The sequence below is a fragment of the Anabrus simplex genome, chromosome 2 (genome assembly GCF_040414725.1).
Source record: "Anabrus simplex isolate iqAnaSimp1 chromosome 2, ASM4041472v1, whole genome shotgun sequence".
Taxonomy (NCBI): domain Eukaryota; kingdom Metazoa; phylum Arthropoda; class Insecta; order Orthoptera; family Tettigoniidae; genus Anabrus; species Anabrus simplex.
In genome coordinates this window covers 981847498-981871412 of record NC_090266.1, presented here as the reverse complement: position 1 = coordinate 981871412, position 23915 = coordinate 981847498, and the positions used below count along the sequence as shown (strand labels likewise).

The 23915-nt window shown below is 39.9% G+C and overlaps 1 long non-coding RNA gene across 1 annotated transcript in view; it reads left to right on the top strand.

Moving 5' to 3' along the window:
- The first annotated feature begins 18027 nt into the window (after window positions 1-18027).
- Window positions 18028-23915, top strand: part of LOC136864602 (uncharacterized) — a 91864-nt gene continuing 85976 nt past the window's right edge. The window contains exon 1 of the long non-coding RNA XR_010859338.2: window positions 18028-18101. This is a non-coding gene — a long non-coding RNA (uncharacterized lncRNA). The remainder of the gene's footprint in view (window positions 18102-23915) is intronic.

Genomic DNA, 23915 nt, shown 5'->3' with positions numbered 1-23915 from the left:
GTCGGATGGAGGCGATCCTACTATTGCATATTACATTCTCAGGTAGTTTCGAGGGCGTGCAAAAAGCTAGCATTAAGTGAGGGCTGTTGATGGGGACGTTAAACCTTGTGCAGACTCCTTCGAAAATTATTGTGAGTATAAGATGTTGATGGTGATTCATCTGTCGGATGGAGGTAATAAGCCTTCTGCAGGCTCTTTCGGCAGGAGTAGGCTATGTGCCGGCACTGGGTCTTACCCTCTCCCTACTGTTGTATATTACATTCTTAGGTAGTTTCGAGGGCGTGCAAAAAGCCAGCATTAAGTAAGGGCTGTTGATCTGGACGTTAAACCTTGTGCAGACTCCTTCGAATATGATTGTGAGTACAAGATGTTGATGGTGATTCATCTGTCGGATGCAGGCGCGTGGCTTTGTTTACAAATTCAAATCTCGCGCCAAAATTCAAATTTCCCGCGGGAGGAGGAGGAGGAGGCCGCCGAACTGTCCTTTTATACTACTCTCTTTGTAACGACCCTGTCCTTGCTATGCGTGATTTCTCGAAGAAATTCATCGTCCAAACCGACGCGTCGTCGTCGTCGGCGGTGGCTGCAGTCCTTCTTCAAGAGACTGAACTAGGGAGGCGACCCATCGCCTATGCATCTAGGACAGTATCGGCTCAAGAAACCAAGTATTCCATCTATGAAGTTGAAGGTTTGGCAGTCTCATTTGCGCTAGAGAAGTTCCGCCTCTATCTGGAACACGTCAAGTTCGACTTGGAAACAGATAACCAAGCCTTAAGTTGGGTCTTAGCTAGGCCGCGTCGTACTGGTCGTATAGCCCGCTGGGCCATCAGAATTTCTGCCTTCCAGTTTGATGTTAGGCGTATAAGAGGGTCTGAAAATGTTGTGGCGGACGGACTAAGCCGTATGTTTTCTAATGACGTAGAGACCTCTGAACAGGAAGACAGTTCTTCACTTCCCGAGTCCATACCTCCTGGTGTAAATGCCATTCTACCTGATGCCCCATGTTGTTTAGGGATATTGAAAAATATCAACGTGAAAATCCGACGCTGGCCCCTATCATGGAAGCCCTTTCTTCTGGGGAATATGTCGTCCCTTATGCGTTGAGGAATGGGGTTTTATGTTGCCCGTCGCAGCATGATAAGAAGATGAAGGTTGTGGTTCCAGCTGTTCTCGTACCCATGATCTTCAAGTACTACAATGAGACCCCATTGGGGGGACATTTAGGCATCTTCAAAACCCGAGAAAAAATCCGAGAAATGTTCATTTGGAAAGGTATGGACGGTGAAATTCGAGAATTAGTAAAAGCTTGTAAATCATGTTTGCTTAGTAAACCCACCATGTCCACTAAGCTAGGTCCAAGCGTCGCGCCCCATTGAACGTCTCTATATCGACTACGTAGGACCCTTCCCCCAATCAAAGGGGAATGCCAACAAATTCATCCTTGTGTGTGTAGATGGTTTCACAAGATTTTCCTGGTTATTTCCGACTAAGCTGGCTACCGCTCAGTCCACTATTTTTTGTTTAAATTCCATCTTTGGTTCTTTTGGTCCGTGTCAATATATTGTTTCTGACAATGCTAACGCTTTCACCTCCAATCTCTTCAGTAAATTCTGTTTTGTTCTGTCCATCTCTCATTTAACTACCTCTGCGTACTATCCTCAACCATCTCTGGCTGAACGGGTCAATCGTAATCTGAGGTCGGCTCTAATTGCCTATGACCATGATGACAATTCTAGGTGGGATACGTCCCTGCATTGGTTAGCCTTCGCTTTGAATTCGGCGGTTCATGAATCTCATAAGTTCACTCCAGCTTCGTTGATGTTTAAGTTTGTAACCAACGCGCCGCTCTCTAACCTTTGGTCTCTTAGTGATATTCTACCTGAGACAATAAATCCCGATAATATTAGAGATCCATGGAAGAAGGCTAAGGCTAATTTTAAAGTTTATTATGAAAAGGTTAGGGTAAGATATGATCGTGGACGGAGGCACACCAATCTAAAGGTAGAAGATCAAGTCAAGGTTAAGAACTTTGTTCCCGCGGGCAAGCTAGCCCCCAGATTTCATGGGCCGTGCATCATTTTAGATTTCCTAACTCCGGTTACATTGTTGGTGTGCATTCCAGCCACCGAGAGGATCTTTAGGGTGCATATTTTACAGATTAAGCCTCTTTAATATCTTTGTTAACTTAGCTACTAATTTTTTTGCTAGGGGCATTACGTCGCACCGACACAGATAAGTCTTATGGCGACGATGGGATAGGAGAGGCCTAGGAGTTGGAAGGAAGCGGCCGTGGCCTTAATTAAGGTACAGCCCCAGCATTTGCCTGGTGTGAAAATGGGAAACCACGGAAAACCATCTTCAGGGCTGCCGATACTGGGACTCGAACCTACTATCTCCCAGATGCAAGCTCACAGCCGCGCGCCTCTACGCGCACGGCCAACTCGCCCGGTGCTACTAAATTTTGCTGGTATTCTGAAGATTATATTTTTCTAAGTTTTAGGCCTTCTGCTCTTTGTTCTCTTTTCTGCTCTGTATACGTTTGTATGATCTCCCCCTCTGGTTATTCTGCTGTCCTTTCCCTTGCGGTCATTACCAAGCCCCCGCCTCCTGCAAAAAACAACTCCTGTGGCAAAAATTTTTCACGCCGCTGGCCCCTCAGCCTCACCAACAAAGATCGTACCCTAAAGCCATTAGTCACCAACAAATTCTGCCGCCGAGATCTGATTGTTTCAGTGCCCCGCAGCCGTTTGTCGCAGTACAGCCACCGAGGTGGGGTTTGGGCGCACTCCACTCCCGTGATGTCTTCCTGTGTACGGCCCGCCGGAGTCCATCTCCCGGCAAAGGCTGATGTGCGGCGCACCTTCCGCCAACTTACCTGGGGACGGTTAATACACTTCTGATCTGCGGCGTCCTTCACGACGACTACCCCTCTCGGAGTAGCGGGAGAGGTGTATCTGAGGGTACTTGAGGAGTCCGGGCGACCTCAACTGGATACCGGCAGCGGCGGCAGGACTTGCCGTCTAAATGAACAAGTATTTCAAATGTATACAGCAACTAAGACACTCTCAAGCCGGAGTTCAACTAACTCCTACCTATCTACTTCACAAAAAGAAGAGACTTTAAAAAAAAATTTTGTTCAATGTTCTTCAAAATTCTTCTACGAAACTTTGGAAATTCAAATGTCTCATACATATTATCCCACAAATCTATTTGCATGGAAGCAGAAAATTTCAACTGATGATTAATTTTTGTTAAAAAACTTCTTCTGTGTCACCCCGTGGAAGGACATTTGTGGAGGGGGAGGCCTGTACCGGGTGATACACCTCTACGCCGCACATTCGAATTTTCCGCCTTAAAGTACTCCTCTACAGGAGAAACAGTGAACTAAAAACTGGACCTACTTAAATTTTTCCCCTGAAGATGTCGCTGTGTGAATTTCGACTTGTTTTTGTTTACTATTTATCAAGAAATGTGGACATCCTCTCATAGATGTCTCTACTAAAAACTATGATCATGCAGCCTGGTGCGAAGTGAAGGAACTTTATTTGAAGAAATTTTGTACTCATAAGTTTGTCCTTACTAAATTTCGTTCTTTCATTTGTGGGTTGGCAATATTAATCTTTCCTTCCACCAGTTTTGAACTTCGCCAATCCAGAATTTCTGTAATTAATTTTCGACCAATCGTGTCTTTCTTCTTCGATTTTGATGTGTAACTGTAAGCTACCCAATAAACGCCTGTGGGTGTGTCTTAATTATTCATGAAAGGTCTCGAACCTTCCCCGAGGGTATAAAAACTGCTGATTTTCTTGTCTCTCGGCCACTTCATCAACATCTAAGTGTATGGACGTGTAGCAGGAGGCGAGAAGCGCCTCTCCCATCTGGCAGCAGTTCTTCAGTACGGTAATGGCCGCTTAACATCTTTATTTCTTGCTTGCTCAGCAGTTTAACCCGCGGGAAAGGTCCGAAACTTTTACAATGTAACCTACCTTTCTACAAATGAAAACTTGTGTCGGCTTATGTAAAAACTGCATATATCTGTAACTGTAAATCGGGGATAGAGAGTGCTTTAACCTCTCGAGCTCCCCTTCATTTTGACTTGAGGTGACTACGTTTTGGTAACTGATTTTCTACTCTTCCTTAATGTGTTAAATTTATTCATTATACGAGTCACCTTCATAGTTTGGGAATAGCCCCTGTTTCATCGGCCTAGTGCCTCTTAGGATTTAAGAAGTTTCATGTAAGAGTGCAAATTCACGCCTCCATTCAGTTTTGCATTTTGGGCCACTTACTTAACCTATTCTTTTTCTACTAAGGCCCAGTAGGTTGGGTACAAGGTACACCCCGTTTCACTTTGTGTAAGTTGTGCCTTGATGGCAATTTAGTGTAAAGCCTGGCATTGCTTTTAATAGGCTTGGAAAACTGAGAGCGGGTCAGCTCTTTTAAGTATTGGATATTATTATTATTAAACATTTCTTTATTGCCCACCCTAGTTTACACCTTCGGTTTACAGGCAATAAAGACAACAAAGGCAAACCTACAAACATATAATTCTATTATAACTCTCCTAAAACTTCCTAACTACCTCACTAAATCTACTACGATGCTCCTAACAAGGGCGGATGTCCTGTCCACATGTTAGGGCACCCACTAGGGTACATAAACAAACAAAATCTAACTTTCAACAAAACAAAGCAGAGAGAAAAGGACAAAACTAAAAAACACACAAAAACACACTTACTAAATCTACTACGATGCTCCTAACAAGGGCGGATGTCCTGTCCACATGTTAGGGCACCCACTAGGCTACATAAACCAACAAAATCTATTCTATCTTTCAACAAAACAAAGCAGAGAGAAAAAAGACAAAGAACTAAAAAACACACAAAAACACACTTAAACTAATTTGAAGATGCTGCTGAGGCGGATCTCCAGACCATCAACTGCACCTCGCTTTACTAAAACTTAAATTTCTACTCCCTACAACTACCTAACAAAAAGAAAAGAGACACCTGGCTGATCGCGTGATGAGAGAACGCCTTCCTGCCATCGTACCGCTCTCAGCCACACCCGTGGGTCAGATATCGCCCCACCTAAACCTCTATGACAATGTGTTTCCCTCCCCTTCTTTGTGTGACGGATCGCCGACGTGGAACCCGGACCGTCCAGCGATTCGTCACGTTATTATCTATTTTCCCGCGTACTAATCTAATTTGTGTCGTCTTGTTGCACATTGCCTCTCCCATCTTGAACCTCCATTTTCGTTATGTACGGACATGTTTGTTTATCACACATTAGGATGGGTCGGTCTCACCCCATCCTTCCCCTTATAATCCCCACTCCCTCTCTTATTCACATCTTTCCATCTCTCTTCTTCACTTACACCTACTCATCTACCTTATAATAACTTAACCACTATATTGACAACACTATGTCTTAGAGTTTGTTTTCTATACACCATTGAGCAACACTGGACTGTTCACACTTTTAGAGTTTCCCTAATCCTCACCGTTCTTTCATCCTATTTATATCTCTTAGATTTTTAATTTATTTTTTACCACTAATTGATTACACATTTCTTTAAATTACCAATCTCGATGTACCTGTTTATCCTACTTACATTTTCTATTCACTATGATGATCTAATGATAATCTGTTTCGCTTTTTTCACCGAACTTGTCCACAAATCAACAATTTCTCTTACACACCATAGTTCTTTCCTCATATTTACATCACTAAGTCTAATAAAACCATTCTCTATTACACATTTCTATACATATCCATTATAGTTAGCACACTTCTTTCTTATTTTCAACTCTTTGTCCTAACATTATTTATAACAATTTTTTTTGCGTCGCTTAGTCTAAATGTCATACATTCTTCATATTTCCAACACTATACTACAATCTTTTCCTTTTGGCAATCATTATCTGGAACATAACACCTTTCTATTGTTCACTTAATTTTTTTACAAACCTGGCTCTAACCAAATTTAAATATTTTGATATGTTTGTTTCTCTTTCCCATTCTCTACACAGCCACGTCGTCATCTTATGACCCATTTCTACTTTTTCTATCTCTTTCTTATTCAACACTTTCCTTTTCATCTATTCTAATTCGCTACATTTAGAAAATATATGCATATCCGACCATCCCTCTCCACATAAGATACATCTATCCTTGTTTTCTCGACCTATCCATCCTAATTTTTTGGAATTCCCAAAACCCACCACCATAATCCTCTTTTTCTCCTCCTACCCTCAAATTCGGTTCTTGGGTTCGTAGTTTCTACTAATTTGTTTAAAACTGATAATGAGTCTCTTTCTCTACATTCCATAATTAAAGTCTGTCTTTCTATATCAGCCACTCTCTTTGCTACTTTTTTCAATACCCAATATTTCCTCTCTCCCCACCTTTCCCACCATTCTTCAAATCCTAACCTTCGTAATTTGTTTTTGCACTTATTCACCCAGTACTCTTCATTCTCCATACTTTTCTGGAACCTATACACCTCTTGTAATAAACCTCCTTTTCCTTCTTCCAATCTCATCCAATACTTCATTACCCTCTGTGCTATAGTGATATCTATCGATTCTTTACATACTAATCTAGTCCCTACATTAGCTGTACAGTTTGGAACCCCCATCATAATCTTACTAAATTTAGCCACCACCCGGTTTAATTCATTTCTATTCTCCTCCAATCGCCACACTTCTACTCCATATAACATTTTTCCTTTAACCATTGATTGAAACACCATTTTTTGAATTTTGTATTTAATATCCGGGAATTTATTTTCTAATACCCCCACTATAGCCAATGCTCCTCTCCCTTTTAATTTAGCTGTTTTGATCTGTTCCTTCCATGTTCCGTTGCTACTAATTTTCACTCCTAAATACTCAATTTTTTTCTGGTCTGATTTCTTCTTGTTCTACTATCCAAAATTTATTTTCTTTCTTGTCTTTCCTTTTCCTGCATACCATTATTTGTCTTCTGTACATTTATTCTAAGTGCCCATCTTTTTGTATATTGCACCACCTCTTCTAGCCCTTTTCTCAACCCCCGTGCTGTTAGTGCCAAAATCAATAAATCATCCTCAATTAACAGTCCCGGTATTTCCCGTTTGCTTATCCAAGGACATTGCCAACCCTCTCCTCTATGACCATCTAATATATTGTTTATAAACAATAAAAATAATATCGGTGACAGTTTACAGCCTTGTCTTACACCCCTCTTGGATTCAATACACTTACTCAGTTCACCCCCTTGTAATTTAATCGTCACCATTACTTCCTCGTATATTCCTTCTTTTGCCATTCTCATTTTCGTTGATAACCCAATATCCCTTAGCCTAGTAAACAATGCCTCCCTGTTCACTGTATCGAAGGCTTTCTCCAAATCTATTGCTGCTGCATATGGGGCGTTCAGTGCACAAAGGAATCAAGTCACAATAAGAATGTTTTGAGAAAAATAGACAAAGGTTTTGCTGAATAATTAATTACAGGAAGACGTTTACAATGTTTTAAAGTGTTTCAATAATAGAAGTTATTTTGTACAATGTATTCGCATATTACAAAAGGGTAAATATAAGTGCTAATACATGCTAACTAAAATAGAGAAGTAAAGTTTTGGACTTGATTGTTTTGTGCTCTGAATGTATTGAACTTGTACATTGGATTTGGACTTGATTCTTTTGTGCTCTGAATGTGTTGTACTTGTATCTTCCTCTTTATTATAGGCTTCTGGTTTTATTAAGGAAACAGTAAAGGAAATACCTTTCTTGAATATATAATTATAATTTTCTTCTCTATGTATGCTTACAGCAAATATTTCCAAACAGTAAGTTATACAATTCAGATTCAAAGAAATACGTATTCACTTTCGTCTGCTTGCCTATGCAAAGCCGAGGAAGCCCTTGTGGCAGCTTCACACGGTAGGCTCTTGAAAAATTATGATGCACAGGCGGAATGTATAGCAGTAAATCCTCTATGTACTTTTCCTTCGCTTTTGTTACTGGTCGACGTTGGGTATAAAGAGGGCCTTGCTGGATGTTATAAAGGTGTGTTATGCGATGGTCGGGAAACTTCCTTCTTACGTCAACTTCGTCAAATTGCATATCAGGGTTCAAGGTCTGCTTAAACATCAGGGTAAAAGAGGATTCACTTTTATAAAGTAACCAATTCATAGTCAGCCAGTTGATGTCATAACCATCAACCGTTCTTTTTCTGTTCGTTACTGAATTCTCCTTTATTCTTGTAAATGGGACATAATACTCCTTTTCTCCATTCACTAGGAAATTTCGCCGATTCCCGTACCTTGTTAAAAAAATTTAACCGTCACCTTCAACATCGATTCGTTTGTCCCTACTTCTTTCCATACTCTATTAGTAATACCATTTGCCCCACCCGCTACTCTCTTTGAATAAATGTCCTACTTTTATCTTCATGCCAGTCCCCTCTCTCACTCAAAAGACCTGCAAAATACCCTACCCACTCGTTTTCTTCTATGCTTGTTCCCTTCCCCGTAGGCCTAGTTCTCTTAAGTTTGTTTATGGTTTCCCATATCCTCTCAAATCTTTTCTCTTTGCAATATCTGTTCACTCTTTCTGCTTCCGTCTCTCTCCAGCATTTCTTTTTCCCATTCAGTAGCTTCTTGTAGTGATGGGCAGTCTGAGACGAGATCTCGAGATTTCTCGAGACTAGCGCAGGCATTATTTCTCGCGAGAAATGTCGAGAAATCTCGAGAGCGTTGTCCCCACATTGTGCGGCGAGCAGCGTGTCGTAGGCCTGCAGGTAGTCGGAGTTGAATGTTGTTTGTTCCGAATATGCGAATAGCCAACCACGGGCCTTCTCATTTTCGTAAATACGTGTCAACAAGCGACTAGGGCGTTCGTTTATACCGAGGTCTATTTTGACGAAGTATAACATAATTATATAGGATACGCATTCGGGCATTGTATGCACTGGTAGGTACACGAATGATTGGTTTAAGTACAGAACCTGACGGCTACTGTAGGTACATGTAACTTGGTACTAGAGGCGTGCATTATTCGAACTCGAGACGAGGCAAGACGCGCCTTGCTGCATATGCAACCACCATTAAGCATGAGTGGAATGTGCAATCTAAATTGCTATAGAGTATTCGCGTCATAATTAGGTAGGTACTTCGATATATGACGGTGCAACGTGAACTGTGTCGAACTGTACGCGACAACTTGAAGACTATGTCCGAAACGCAACGTAAGTCGTGGACGTCGGTTATTTTTAAGAGATGTCACATAGCACAGCCCACTGTGTTGCTTATTCAAAAGAAGTAAAATACATCGGTAGAAATACTTCTGGGATGATCCGGCACTTACAAACGCATAATATCAATGAAGACCGGGCGAGTTAGCCTTACGCGTAGAGGCGCGCGGCTGTGAGCTTGCATCCGGGAGATAGTAGGTTCGAATCCCACTATCGGCAGCCCTGAAGAGGGTTTTCCGTGGTTTCCCATTTTCACACCAGGCAAATGCTGGGGCTGTACCTTAATTAAGGCCACGGCCGCTTCCTTCCAACTCCTAGGCCTTTCCTATCCCATCGTCGCCATAAGACCTATCTGTGTCGGTGCGACGTAAAGCCTCTAGCAAAAAAAAATCAATGAAGAGGAATTGTCACAGAACACCTCCGGCCCGGTCTGAATCACAAGAAACTACCCTGCCGACAACGATTGTGAGGCATCCAGGTAGGATTACATCCTAATAAGAATTATTAACAAATTATAGGGGTTATTCAGCTAAGATGTCCACCTGACATAACTCGTGAACAGTTTAAGATACTGGCATTCTGTATTCACGTTCGTGAATGGTAAGGAGCTCATAGTTCAACATGCAGTGCTTTCATAGGATTTTGACAAAATTTATCGTCACACACGTTTCCATGTGAGAACTGCTGATGATAATTATCAAGCTTACACTCGTAGTTACTGGAACGTCGCACAGCTCGCAGCACACGAGAATCGGTCTCGAGAGCGTTGCCCATCACCCCTATTACACGTTCCACTCATGTGTTATGGGGGTTGCATATGTAGCAAAGCACATCTTCCCCGTCTCAGGTTCGAATAATGCACGCCTCTAGTATCCAAGTAGGTGTACATCGTATCTACAGTTATTCACAAAGTATGCATTGTTATTCACCTAAGATGTCCACCCCAAATAAGTCGTGAACAGTTTAAGATACTGACATTCTGTTTCCACTTTAGTTAATGGTATTAAGGGGTTCATAGTTGAATATGCAGTACTTTTCCAGGCGTTTGACAAAATGTATTGGCTCACACATTTTCATAAGAGAACGTTATTTCACGCAATAACTGCCAATGATATACTGTCAAGTTTACAGTCGTACTTACTGGTACGTCGTACAGCTTGCGCTACAGGACGATCGGTCTCGGGATTCTCGCAAGTCTCGAGATCTGCGACATCAGTCTCGAGAGTCTCGAGCGAGAGCGTTGCCCATCACTAGCTTCTTGTATTCTCTTCTTAATTTACAATATTCCTCTCTTTTTTCTTGTTTCCCTCCTTTCTTAAACTTTGCTAGTGCTGACATAACTATCTCACGTTCCCTCTGACAATCTTCATCGAACCATCCCGTGTCTCTGTTTCTGTCTCCCTCCTCTCTTATCTTCACTTTCTTTCCCACCTCCCATACTGGGCGCTCAATTATTTTTAAAGCTGTGTCCATGTCCTCTTCTTCCAGCATTCTTTCTGCTTCTACTCTTATACTATCCTCTCCCTTAGCTCCAATCTCAGTTTCTCAATAGTAGCTTCATTCCAAATATACTTCCATCTCTCTTTATGCCTCATGCTTTTTCTTAACCCTCTCTTTACTTCGCCATTTTCCTCTCTTAATTTTATCTTAATGGGCATGTGATCAGTTGACCCACATTCTACCACCTCAAAATTTATTATTTTCCTTAAAGCTGTTTCCGAGCTTACTCCTATATCTACCACACTCCCTCCCTTCGATGTAATGAATGTCAATTCTCCCGTACTGTCTCCCTTCATCCAACCATTTAAAATATATGATTTTTCTATAGCACATAGTTCTAGCAATTTTACTCCATTACTATTTATCTCTTTGTCCTTACTCTTTCTTCTGTATCCTCTCACTTCAGTATCCTCCCTCCCAAAATTCGGTGCCCTATTGCTCACTCTTGCATTCCAATCTCCTAATAGTATCATTCCATCTTCTACATATGTACCTTTAATTTTATTTATTTATTTCTTCTATCAAATCTTCAAAAAAATTCTTATTCGCATAAACTGAATCCTTAGGATGGTTGTACAAGAGAGCTATACAAATTGACTCCTCTTCTCTTCCCATTTTAACTCTACACCACACCACTCCTAGTTCATTCTGTATTCTCTCTACTCTCCCTACAATCTCATTTTTTATTAAGACAGTTATCCCTCCCGGATTCCTTCCCATCCTCCCTATTTTCTTCTTAGTGACGTTAACTACTCTATACCCATCCCATTTGAATTCAATCTCTTTCCTTAACCAAGCCTCTACTAGGGCAATGATCTCAAACTCGTTGACTAATTCTTCTATTTCTTTATTTCCTAGTTTCCCCATCAACCCCTCGATATTCCACAACCCTATTGTCATCTCTAGTTATTTTTCCCTCCCCCTCTCTGCTTCTGTACTTCTCCACTTCCACCCCTACTCCTTGTCACTCTTTCTTGTATGTCTTCTGCATTTCTATCCCCTTCTTCATTCCTCTCGTCCTCCTTCCCTTTCTCCGTGCCTACGCCTTTTTTCTTTCCCCATAAATCCTTCAAACTTAATGATCTTTCCTTATTTAATACCTGTCTTCTCTCTATTTTGTTTTCTGTATTCCTTTTATTCGGTGAGGATGTATCCTTACCCTGGCTCCTATTGTCTTCAATTAGACTTTTCATTCCACTCAGCACCACTTGTGACACATTACTTGCTTCCTGTGTCTCTACGCTTCGCTGACTCTTCAAGGTTTCCACAGTCCCGACCATCTGTTTGCTGGCTCTGCTGGTCAGCAGCTCTCTGCTTTCTGCACCTGATATGATGCGGACTTCACTCACTTCCGTAATATCACACTCCACTACGTCACTACCACTTTTCCTCGTGACCTTCCTTGCTGCTCCCTCTGCCATCCCGGGTTCCTTCTGTTGTTGTAAGTGATCCTCATCAAGTTTTTTAGCTGGTTTACTCCCCATATACGATTCCATCTTCCGTCTTCAACCACCAATTGTTGTCCTCTGAGATAGGCTTTGAGGCCTTGTTTTTTGCGTCTTTTAAGTGTCTATTTATGATCCTGTTCTTCTGGATGTTTTCTCTGTTCATCTCCCTTCGTATCCACACTTTCCTTCCTTTTAAATTGCTCGAGTTCCTTATCACAATGTCAGCCAGCAGGGTGGATAATAATTTCACTCTGATTGGCCTTATGCCCTTCATTTTCCCCGCACGATGCACATCGTCTATATCTACTTCGCTAAAATTGATTTTCATTCTATTCTGTATCACTTCCACCACGTTGTATACTAGTTCCACTTTTGTTTCTTTTTCTTCTTCTTGGACACCATATATGAAAATATTTTTTCTCACACTATCTTGCACACTCTTCTCTAGTAGTCTCTTAGTATCTCTCAGGTCTCGCTCCAAACTTCTTACTTTCTGTTTCAACACGTCCAACTCACTTTTTTACATTCTTCTTCTTCTAAAATCTTCGTTACGTCTTCCTTAATACTCGACTTTAGGTCCATAAAGTCCATGGATAGCTCTCTAAACATTTCCTTTATTTGTTCTGTCTGGCAAGCCTCTCTTATTGCTTCCAATTCTTCCCATCCAATGGAACCCACTGGTCCTGGGCCAGGATTAATTTCCACCCCTCCTATTATCAATAACACCATCACCACCCCCGCCACCAGTAGAGTAGCCACCACCCTTCTATTTTCACCTTTTAGCTCCATTCTTGTCTCCATTTTGCTTCCCTTTATGGCGTTCCATCTCCCAATCGCTATCCTGTATTGAGTCAACGTGATACCCATTGTTCCGCTGCTCCGCGCACTACTCAGCACATCCGCACTCTTTACTGTCTCCAAGACGACTGGAGTATTGGATATGTGCCTCTAGGAGGCTTGACATTGCTAGGTGGGAGCAAGTGCTCCATGTTATTAGGGGATTTCTGCCCCTTGGTATATGTGTGTTTGTGAACTGAGAGCTCAGAAATTGTAAAACTTTGGGCTTGAAGCCCATATTGTTAAATTGTCTCTAAATTTTGGATTTTATTGTTTTGGTTAAAGTCTTGTCATTTTACCTAACGCTTCACTGTTATAAAATTTGCTAAAGTTGAATTAAAAAAAGGAAATATAACCTTCAATTTAAGTTTTATTTTTTTCCTCTTCTTGGCATTTGTAGTTAGACCCATTCACCCCTCCACCTTCTTTCACCTCTGCTGTTCCACAGATACCTCGGAACAATAATAATAATAATAATGAATAATGTCTTCCTGCATTTCAGTGCAGATGGAACTCCATGGGAACCCACCAAATGCTCCGTCATTTGAAGTGAACATTTTGTTGGAGCAAAGCCATGTAATATTGAAAAATGAGTGTGAAAAACTACAAGTCGGTGCAAGCGGCATTTGAGATTGAAGCAACGACTTTCAAATTCACTTGTATTTTTAGGGGGAATGATTCAAAATAGTTTTGTTGATTGTCAAGCTGTAATAGAAATTCGAAGCATTACAGACTTCACTGAATCACATAAAATTAAAATAGAAAAATATAATACTGTATATTGAACAATAATGAGCTAACGTAATTACCTCAACTGTAACCTTGTACGGGTTTTTGCTAACACTCGTCTGTCTTATGACGAAGCCAGCAAGTGTAAAACTGGAAACAGTTCGTCTTTCTTCAACTTGTCACTATCAACTACTTTCTGCGCTTTATTCACTGTTGACTTGCGACTATTTTGGAAGTGTATGTACTCAAACCCATACTGTATTACAACTTCCATAGCACTACTTCATATCTTGACGACAAGATGCAACGATATTTTTTGCCGTATCTATGACGCAAGTCTTCACTTCAGCGGAACGCACTCTCACCGTATTAACTATCGGAACTCCGCCAGAGCGCTCTGTTACTAGTACCGTGCACGCTCCCTATAGGAGTGATATTAATTGCATTTTCTCGAGTGTTTCACGGACCGTGTTAGTTATTCTACGATTGAATTTAAGACATAATCAGTGATTATTATGGACTGTGATAATGTTCAATTCATGTTTTATAAACTGTGAGTAAAATACTTTTTTTCCCATTTTGAAAACGACCTCAGGTCATTACTGCATTAACTTGACTTATGGTTCAAACTGTAGCATAGACTGTGATATTCTGAGTCGCGTATTTAATATCGTAGAACAAAAGTGCGAGTACAAACTGTGCATTAAGACTTATGTCAGTGAAATATACAACTCATTAATGATAATTAAGAGTCCTACAGGTCGTTGTATTGTGCCAATTGAACTTTCCGTGTTTCAACATTTCTCTTTAAAAGAACATCGGAAATCTTGGCGAAGTGTCGTGATATTACCCCTTTAAGGATTAGAATTCTATGATAGGTGTATTTAAATATTTTTTTGCAGTTTTTAGCTCCTTAGGTCATTTTTGACAAAACATGGATCGTCAATTCCAACAAATATTTGAAGTGGGACACACATGTCCCACCAAACGTGACACAGGCATGGTTGTATTTTACTAGTTCTAAATATTTTCAGAATAGTTTTCAAATAAACAATGTAACATATCATACTTTCAAAATGCATTTATTACCAGTAAATTAAGCTGTGAAATACGAACGAAAATCACAAAATACCAAGTACCGTCAAATAAAACTGACTTCAATTTGCAGGCAAGGACGTGAAGCAAAATTTCTCTAGCAAATGAAACATTGTTATAAAATGCCCTTATACTTGAAATACAGAGTCCACAATTGCAAAGTTACAAAGCACTTTTCTTCTTAGTAATAGGCTAGCAAAGTTGAAAATACACCTGGCCCTTGATAGTGAGGCATCTTACTGATTATGAAAAAGTGCAAAGCATGGGCTGGCACACAAGGGTACATTGCAGGCTTTGCATAATATTTTAATTTTCTTCTGTTTCTCTTTTGTGCAGCACATTCTGCACCTCCTTCTTGTCTCAGATTGCTTGGGAACATGGTTGCCCACATTTTGGAGTCGAACTTCTTCAGGAATCCCTATATAACCAAACTTTTTGTGTACTATAAACTGAAAGTTTACTCCCTTTTTCTTCCTGGATGAATAGCCATCAATAAGCTGTCTAGCAAGCTTCAACCTTAAATTCAGCTGTGTACTTTTGGGGTGCTGGAGCTTGTATATAATAAAAGAATTTATTATAGCTAAATCGAGGAAAAATTAAAACAACCTATGCCACCACTTTCTATATTTCCTGCCCAACTCATAGCGCTCTCGAAATTGATCAAAGTGATCGACTCCACCCAATATGTTGTTGTATGTGCGAACCACCTTAGGACAGGATATTTCTTCCTTCGAACCATCTTTCTGCTTTCTTGTTACATAAACTGCACCTTTTGGGTTGTGCAGTGTTGAAAGCAAGGCAACATTTCTATTATATTTCCATCTGGTTGCAGCAACTCCGGATTTAGTTTGGAATGAAAATTCTCCTCGATTCAGTTTCTTGTCAACCATAATTGCAGGAAGTCCAGTTCGATTGGTTCTTACAGTTCCACAAGAGTACAGACCATCAGACATCAGCTTACTCATCAGTTTGTAGGTGGTGAAGAAGATGTCAAAGGCCACCAGTCGCTGTGTATGGATAAGAGGCTTACACAAATTCAAAACCACCCTCTCGCACATAGAAAAATTTCCAGCATTGTTATCAGATTTTCCTATATACACTTCTAGATTTTACACATAGCCTGTAAGTGCATCTGCCAAACACCATACCTTGTACCCTCGTTCCACTGGTTTGAGGGACATGAACTGTTTTATGGAGGATCTCCCCCTTGAACTTCACCATGGCTTCATCCACAACTACATTTTCAGAACAGCTGTAATTGGAAATACATTTCTTCACTAATTCTTCAATGAGAGGCCTAATTTTGTAAAGTTTATCAAATGCTGGATCACCTAATTTAGGTTTCTTCGTTGTCATTTAGATGAAGATTTTGCAAATTTTTCTTATACCTGTTCATTGTCATAACATTTGACACCCCTGCAACATGAGCATAGGATCACTGTGCCAATAATGAGATGCAGCAGGTAAAACATGTATCCCCATTATAATATTCATCCCAATAAAAGCTTTCAGTTCTGCCACGGTAATGTCTCCCCAGTTCAGCCTTCCATTCTGAATTGCATATTTATTTGCTTCATCACAAACCAAGTTTAGAAAGTCCATGCCTAGGAATTTATCAAATATACGATTTCTTTATCATTAGCAGTAAACTGGTAGGTTGATTCTGCAGTATAATAGGGAAAAACTTCGCCTAATTTTTCCAAACTCTCAACACCATCTCCCCATTCCTCATCACTGTCTTCATCTGACAAAAGTGTATTTCCCACATAATCCCCATCAGCATGTCCCTCGTGAGGATTTTGTCCATTTGTGACAAGGCCCGTAGATGTAGGGCTATTTGAATTTACACAGTCTGAGTCTATACTGTTACTAATCCTATCAGGAGGTACAACGTTTCTTGAAATTTGAGTAGTTACCATTAGAGGTTCTGGACTGTCAGTAAAGCCGGGTTGTTCATCAGAAAATGTGCGTTCAACGGACGGTATTGTACTATTGCAAGATACGTTCACATTCACAGGGCCTAAATCTGGATTTCTACTACAATACTCAACTTCTTGTAAAGAGAGCAATGGTTCAACTATGCTACACTCACATACTGTTTCATCGCCAGCCTCATCACAAGCTGTTTCAACACTAGCCTCAAATGATGCAACGGAACCACTTGCATGCAACAGGGAAGAACTGCCACTGGATAGGGCTTCATTATCTTCAGAATCGTCCCAATCATCTCCTTCAACAGAAGTTGGATCATCTGGCAAGCCATGCAGGTAGTGCAAAATGTCTTCCTCCCGCAATCTCTGGGAGGCAAGCAATTTCTTTAAATTTCTTGAAATATACTCGCTTGAATACTATACTTAATTAATAATAAGTCAATGGCATTTTTAAAGTAAAATACATTAGGAAGCATCGCAAGTTCAGAAAGTAAACACCATCAAGTTAGCACATGTTTTCGTCTACCAAGTCACTATAGTACTTATTTCTTACATTTACGAATGAGTATAAATACTACTTGATTTGTATACATAAATATATTAAGAAAATTAACACATGTTTACTAAATGAAGAAGTTTTGCGATAATATTTGCTCATTTATAGTGCGAATTTTGAGGTTAGGGAAAGAAGTCCATTCACATTAAGGTTAGTGTTCCACGTAAGGGACACTTGAAAAAACTGCCAATGAAATAATTTATATAATACTTGATTATCAAACTTTGGTTCAATTTACTTCAGAAACATTATTCAACACAGTGATATTAAATATACTCACTTCATCCCTGATAAACGCCATATAATAACCAATTTGCGCCAAAACACACTTGTGTAGCCTCCATACTCTGGTGAACCAGCAGTTCCACAGAGGTCAGGCGCTACCACTACGATCTACAGTGAATGTTCATATATAACTTCCATGTGCCATCATTATACAAGTCTTCCAGCAGAGAGCAGCACCAGCTTCATGTGTTCCAGATAGATCCCAAAGAGTCTATGAAAGAAATACGGAAGGGTTCCACATATGTCCCATCAAGCTATAAAGGGTTAAACTACGTAGAGCGTCATCTCCAGCGTGGGATTAATCGTGGTACCGTATATAGCGAGGGATTGATCGTGGTTTCTACGAGGGAAGATAACGTGGTGGCATGGGATGGAACGTGTTACGCTGCTGGTGCCGAGTTCGAGCTGCGCGTTGCAGAAAGTTCCAGTCACCAAGCCGCAGGACAGTACTTCATCTATCCTTATGAGCAGATTACAGGTGATATAAGTGTATGCCATATATTTTTGAGTGAGTAATTACACTTACACTGACTGACTTTTTAATAAAGCACTCAATCGTTCACATTGCTACATTCGTCAAAGGAAAAGTGCTTCGTGTGGATTCTAATCCTACTGTTTATAATAATTGTAGGAGGTTATTCAAGAAGACTTCCGGTCTTATTTTTAACTGTAGGTTTCTCTTCAAAGTTTGTGTAAATTGAAGTCATTTCACTTAGATGAATTATAGGGCTTGCCATAAAACAAGTGCACTATTTTACCGTCTTATATAATTGGTTTAGATGAACTGTAGGAGTTTTCAGCAAGTGGTTGAAAATATTTATTTGAACTATCACATTGTTAAAGGAAGTGTGAGTTAATGTTATGTTTAATAATCTTAGAAAAACTTTAGGTTCACATCACAAGTGATGGGCTTAATTTCTATGCAATCTATAAATTTGGTAAAGTGGTTCAATTACGTTCTATGTACAAAGTGTTATTTTGAATTTGAGGCTATTTAAGAGATCCTAGATGAACTGTAGGGTGTTTGAGATTACTAACATCAAGTGGATGTCTCAGAATATAACAACGCATATATTTCATTTTTTGCATTCTGAAAAGATCGATTGAAAATTCTATTTTGATATATCAACAGCAGGTTGATTTACTTGAGAATATCAATAAATATTGTCAAAAATTTTAGTTACCATCTATTATCCGCCCTGCCAAATTATCCTTCTCTGTACCTGCTCCAATAGTAACCGCATACAACCTGAGATCCTTACCATGCTCTGGCCCCATAATCATTTCCCGGTACAGTATGGATCTGCTCACTTTGCCGTACTCGCGGGAGATTATGCGCAAACATTTGGTGCAACTGCCTTAGTGTGGAATCGGCTTCTACGGCTTTTCTAACGTTCGCTGCGATTAACGTGCGTTGCTCCTCTACCGGCAGCTGTCTCGATATTGCCGCAATAACCTTTGGCTCGCTAGGTGGACACTTCTGTCTGGATTAATTTAATGAGTATCCAGTATTCGGGAGATAGTAGGTTCGATCCCCACTATCGGCAGCCCTAAAGATGGTTTTCCGTGGTTTCTCATTTTCACACCAGGCGAATGCTGGGGCTGTACCTTACTTAAGGCCACGGCCGCTTCCTTCCCACTCCTAGCCCTTTCCTCTCCCATCGTCGCCATAAGACCTATCTGTGTCGGTGCGACTTAAAGCAACTAGCAAAAAAAATGAGTTGCTGAGTGGAAAAACCAGCTTATCGTGTGGGCATTGTCGGTGCGTATATCCATCTCCATCCCCAGATTTTGTTGGACCGCAACGTTCCAATATTTTTGCTAAAATCCCCGTTTGAACTCCTCGTATGTCGTGAACGTGTATCGAAATACCGCCATCCAATTTAAAACTGAATCGCCTAAAAATCTTTCCACAGTTCGCAGCCAGTTCTCTGGAGGCATACGGTAGTCGTACATGTACTCCTCCATATCCCTGAGAAAAGATGTTGGCGTAATTCCATCTTCTCCCGTGAATTTCTTTTGATTATCGTCAGCTGTTCGCATGAGGTTATGCGGAATGGTCTCGTGAACGTCAGGCGTCGAAATCCCGATCTCCGGTCTCGGTAGGCTTAGTACTTCACTCAACGTTGCAGGTTCACTAGCCTGGCTGTGCTCGGCTGCCATTGCTTTAGTGCCTCTCCCATACTGCCTTGTAGTGTATGTTTGATCCTACTACAGTCTTTGCTGCCGCGTAATTCGAGAAGTTGTTCTTTTTCCCTTAAGTGCTCGATTTCTTTATCCAACCAAAAGATTTTGGTATTCGTTTCGTGTGAAGTCAGCCCATGCTTAAATAGCAGAGACTTCTTAGTAGTTGTGCGCTTTTTTTTTTTTAATCGTTCGGTCGACTATAACCATATTTACGATATCTTCACTATCTCCTCGCCTACTTCTTTCTCGCAACTGCTCTTCCATTCCTTTCACTTTTCCTGCAGTCTGGCCCTGGACCGTCTCTATTTCTTCTCTTAACCTCTCTCCTGCGCTTGCATGATTCTATCACCTACTTCGTTAGACATTTCTGCGAACTTCGTCTCGATGTGCCTCCTAAGAACCTCGTTCGAACTCCGGTTTTCTCCCACATCTAGCATCGAATTCTCGATACCTGTAGCAAGGATTTCTAATTTCTTCTCTATTACGTCCCCTTCGATTGCTTTAAATGACGCTTCCAATGCCTCAATTCGTGTTTGTGACGTGTCTCGCACCTATATCAGTTGCCTTTCTAATTTCTCAGTGCCCTCTATAAAAAACACGTTCGCACATCATCTCTCTTTTCATCTAAATGAACTAGTGTTTCCCTAGTGATTAGATTTTCGCTAACTATCTGACCGAGTCGCTGGTTAGTGTTTTCTAACATTTTAGTTAACTGTTCTTTATTCTCCTCCATTTTATCCAACTCCACTCTATAGTGTTTTCCTTTATCTCGGCTAACTGTTCACAATAACTCCGTATTCCACTTATACGTTACTTTACTCTCAACCTTACCTGCTCTGATTATTTACGTTAATGAAATAAAATCTAATTTGACCTTCCAAATCGACCGTTCAGAAGCAAACAAAATATTATAATCCTTCTCATGCTTTCATGGATACAAGTACTTACGGTGATAAAATCCTGTAAATTTAGACTTGCGAATATGAATTAACCCCAAGATTGAATTTATGAAAGTGGCTAGGCCTCCTATATCTGGGCTTGAATTTAAGGTACTATACATCAGTACATGACCATGTGCACATCTCTATCTTCGACTCGAGGCTGGTAATTTCCGCACAGTTGTCCACACGTTTCGAATCATCAATATCAATCTGGTATTGTTACCTGTTTCAAAATGATTTTGATGTCTGTTCCTATACCATAGCTAATATAAATAAACGAGAAATCCTGTTTCCTGGTTATGTCCGTGATGAAATTTATCTGAAGGATATTACCATTCACTGTACCTCATAAGGATTCAATTTGTTGTCCTCTAGACAACCTTAAAAGTGTACGTGCAAATATTTGTTTATATAGTTGCTATGATATTGGTAACAAAAGATTTTGAGGCTAACTTGCTACTGGAATGAAATACATGTTAACAAAAGATATGTAACGTATTAACTGCTGATCAGCTGATGGTCAGTTGCCTATAATAGAGTACTGTTGAAAAAGTAGGTTTACCAAGGAAAGAAATGGAACAGTAGATTTGAGCACTTTTATTATTTACCGTCTTGACAAAAATGAGGGAATAGGAAGAAGTTACTGTTGTGTGGAGGTTTAGGACTGCACTTTCAATGCAAGAAAGACCAAAAACTGCATACTGCCAACAAAAAGTGAATTTGGTATTGTACATTATCTGCATCAGATGCAAGAACAAATTAACCATTAAGAAATCATCTCACTTGCTTTGACTAAACTAACCTAATTTTAATGGTGCTTGATATCTTCAAAGTTCTGTGTTGCAAACAAATTGCTTATAAGGAGCATGGTGATGAAATGAGTTTGTATTTTCCTGCAGATTTCTGCAGGTTCAATGCCACTCACATGTGTTATATCATAAAATTCTTCACTGTATTTAAGGGACATACATTCTGAACTATGATCTCAACATTCCCAACAGCATTCATAAAATCTCTCCATGGACAAACACAAAACTATTTTATTTTTGCACTGATTTACTTTGACCACTGGATAGGTTTATTTTATCAAAACATTTAAAATCATACAATAATTTACCAGAAATACTGTCAATGCATGGCATTACAGGGAAGTCTGGAACTGACATGCCTGATTGCTGTTTAAAAAAATCCTTAGTTTAGAAAAACCACAAATCGAATCTACAGTTACCGGTAACAAAAAACACCATTGATTATCTTCCTTTCCTATTAAACAGCTAAAAACAGATTTTGAATCTGACTGTTTTAAAAAGTGTGTAAGTGTGTTGAGAATAAGATTTGACAACTTCACCCTTAATAGATTGAACAGAATATATTAACAGTAATATTTGAATGACTCTGAAACCACATTTCCTATCACATCGATTCTTTCAATACATTTACATTGAAGGGCAACATTGAAAACCTATCTTAAAGTGTCAATTATACGCAGAAAGCAGCAGTAATTTTACTACAATTAAAATGGCCTTACCAGTTGCTCTACGATAATACACTTCTAGCTAATCTGATTTGATGGATTGTGATTTGATGTATCTTGAGCTGTTAATGTATCAACAAGCGAAGAAATTCTATATGCATTCATTGTATATTTACTTCAACATACTTGTGGCAATATGAATAAATGAAACAATTCTGTAACAAAATTGCAACAATTACATTCACATTCTTTGCTGTTGCTTTATCATCCGCCACCGTCCAAGGCTAATGTGAATACAAACACAAGAGGGAAACAATGCAGCACCACAAATGGCTACCACACTGCTGTCCGTTATAGATTTTCATCTTTTGCACATGTTTTATCAATAATTCTCTTAATGGAAGAGGTCTTAAGTCTCAACATAACAACAAGACTAAGCAGCAGTTTATTTTCTGAGACAAGGATATTAGCCACTGTCCAATTCATTACGAAGAAAATTAGGAGAAATCTGCACCAGGAACAGAAAATCATGGAATGGGATATGAAAGCTGTACATTATGCTTTATGCCTTATGTGGAGTCTATCAAAGAACCAATAAGGAACAACAAAACAGTAACCAACCAAAATTTGATGTAAAATTAAAAAAACACAAGAGCAAATCCATAATTTTAGCAGAATGTGAATGTTGGACAACAGCAAATCCTCTTCTCAGCTAACAGCACTTCACTGTGAAAGAAAACATTTAACAGCAAAGTTTAAAAGATGTTCACAACTCTCAAGGAGCCTATGGAAAAACTGCCATGGTGGGAGGAGGGCAGAATGGGTTGGTAGAGAATGTCATACGAAAGTTTAACACAACTGGATTTTGTTGAACAGCAAACATAATTATGATAGAACAAACCAAGAAGACAACTGGGTGTAAAGCAATAACTCCATTGAGTCATACATATTTGCTGTACATGATGATTAGCCATCTATCAAAAGGCTCATTTAGATCAAATTAATGGAACCTTTAACCAGTAAGATTTTGAGGGAGAACATTAGATATTCCAACAGAATTCGGCACTGGCAAATAAAGATTATTAATTAATATTATTGTTTTTTCGTCCCACGAACTACTTTTTGACAGTTTTCAGAGATGCCAAAGTGCCAGAATTTAGTCCTGCAGGAGTTCTTTTACGTGCCAATAAATCTACAGATACGAGGCTGACGTATTTGAGCATCTTCAGATGCCACCGGACTGAGCCAGGATCGAGCCTGTCAAGATAGGGTCAGGAGGTGAGCGCTTCAGCCGTCTGAGCCACTCAGCCTGGCAGCACACAAAGAGATAGCTGTCAAAGTGCTGATTTAGGTCAAATTAATGAAAACCTTAACCAGGATCATTTTGAGGGAGACAATTAAGACATTCCAACAGGATTCAGCACTGGCACATAAAGAGAAGTCATCAGAATCCTGATTGTGTGTGGAAAAACCCAATTTTATCTATCACCACTGTTGATAGGTCCTCAATCCTTTAGGTCATAGAGTGTGGAAAATTCTAGGCCTCACTAGGTTACCTCAAAATACTAAGGCATTACAAGCATATTTGGAGAGGACTGTTGTCTCAACATTGTTGAGAAAGATACAAGTAGTAAAAGATGTGTGATAGGACTGTTTGAAAAATTGTGTACAGAAAAATGTCAGCTATATT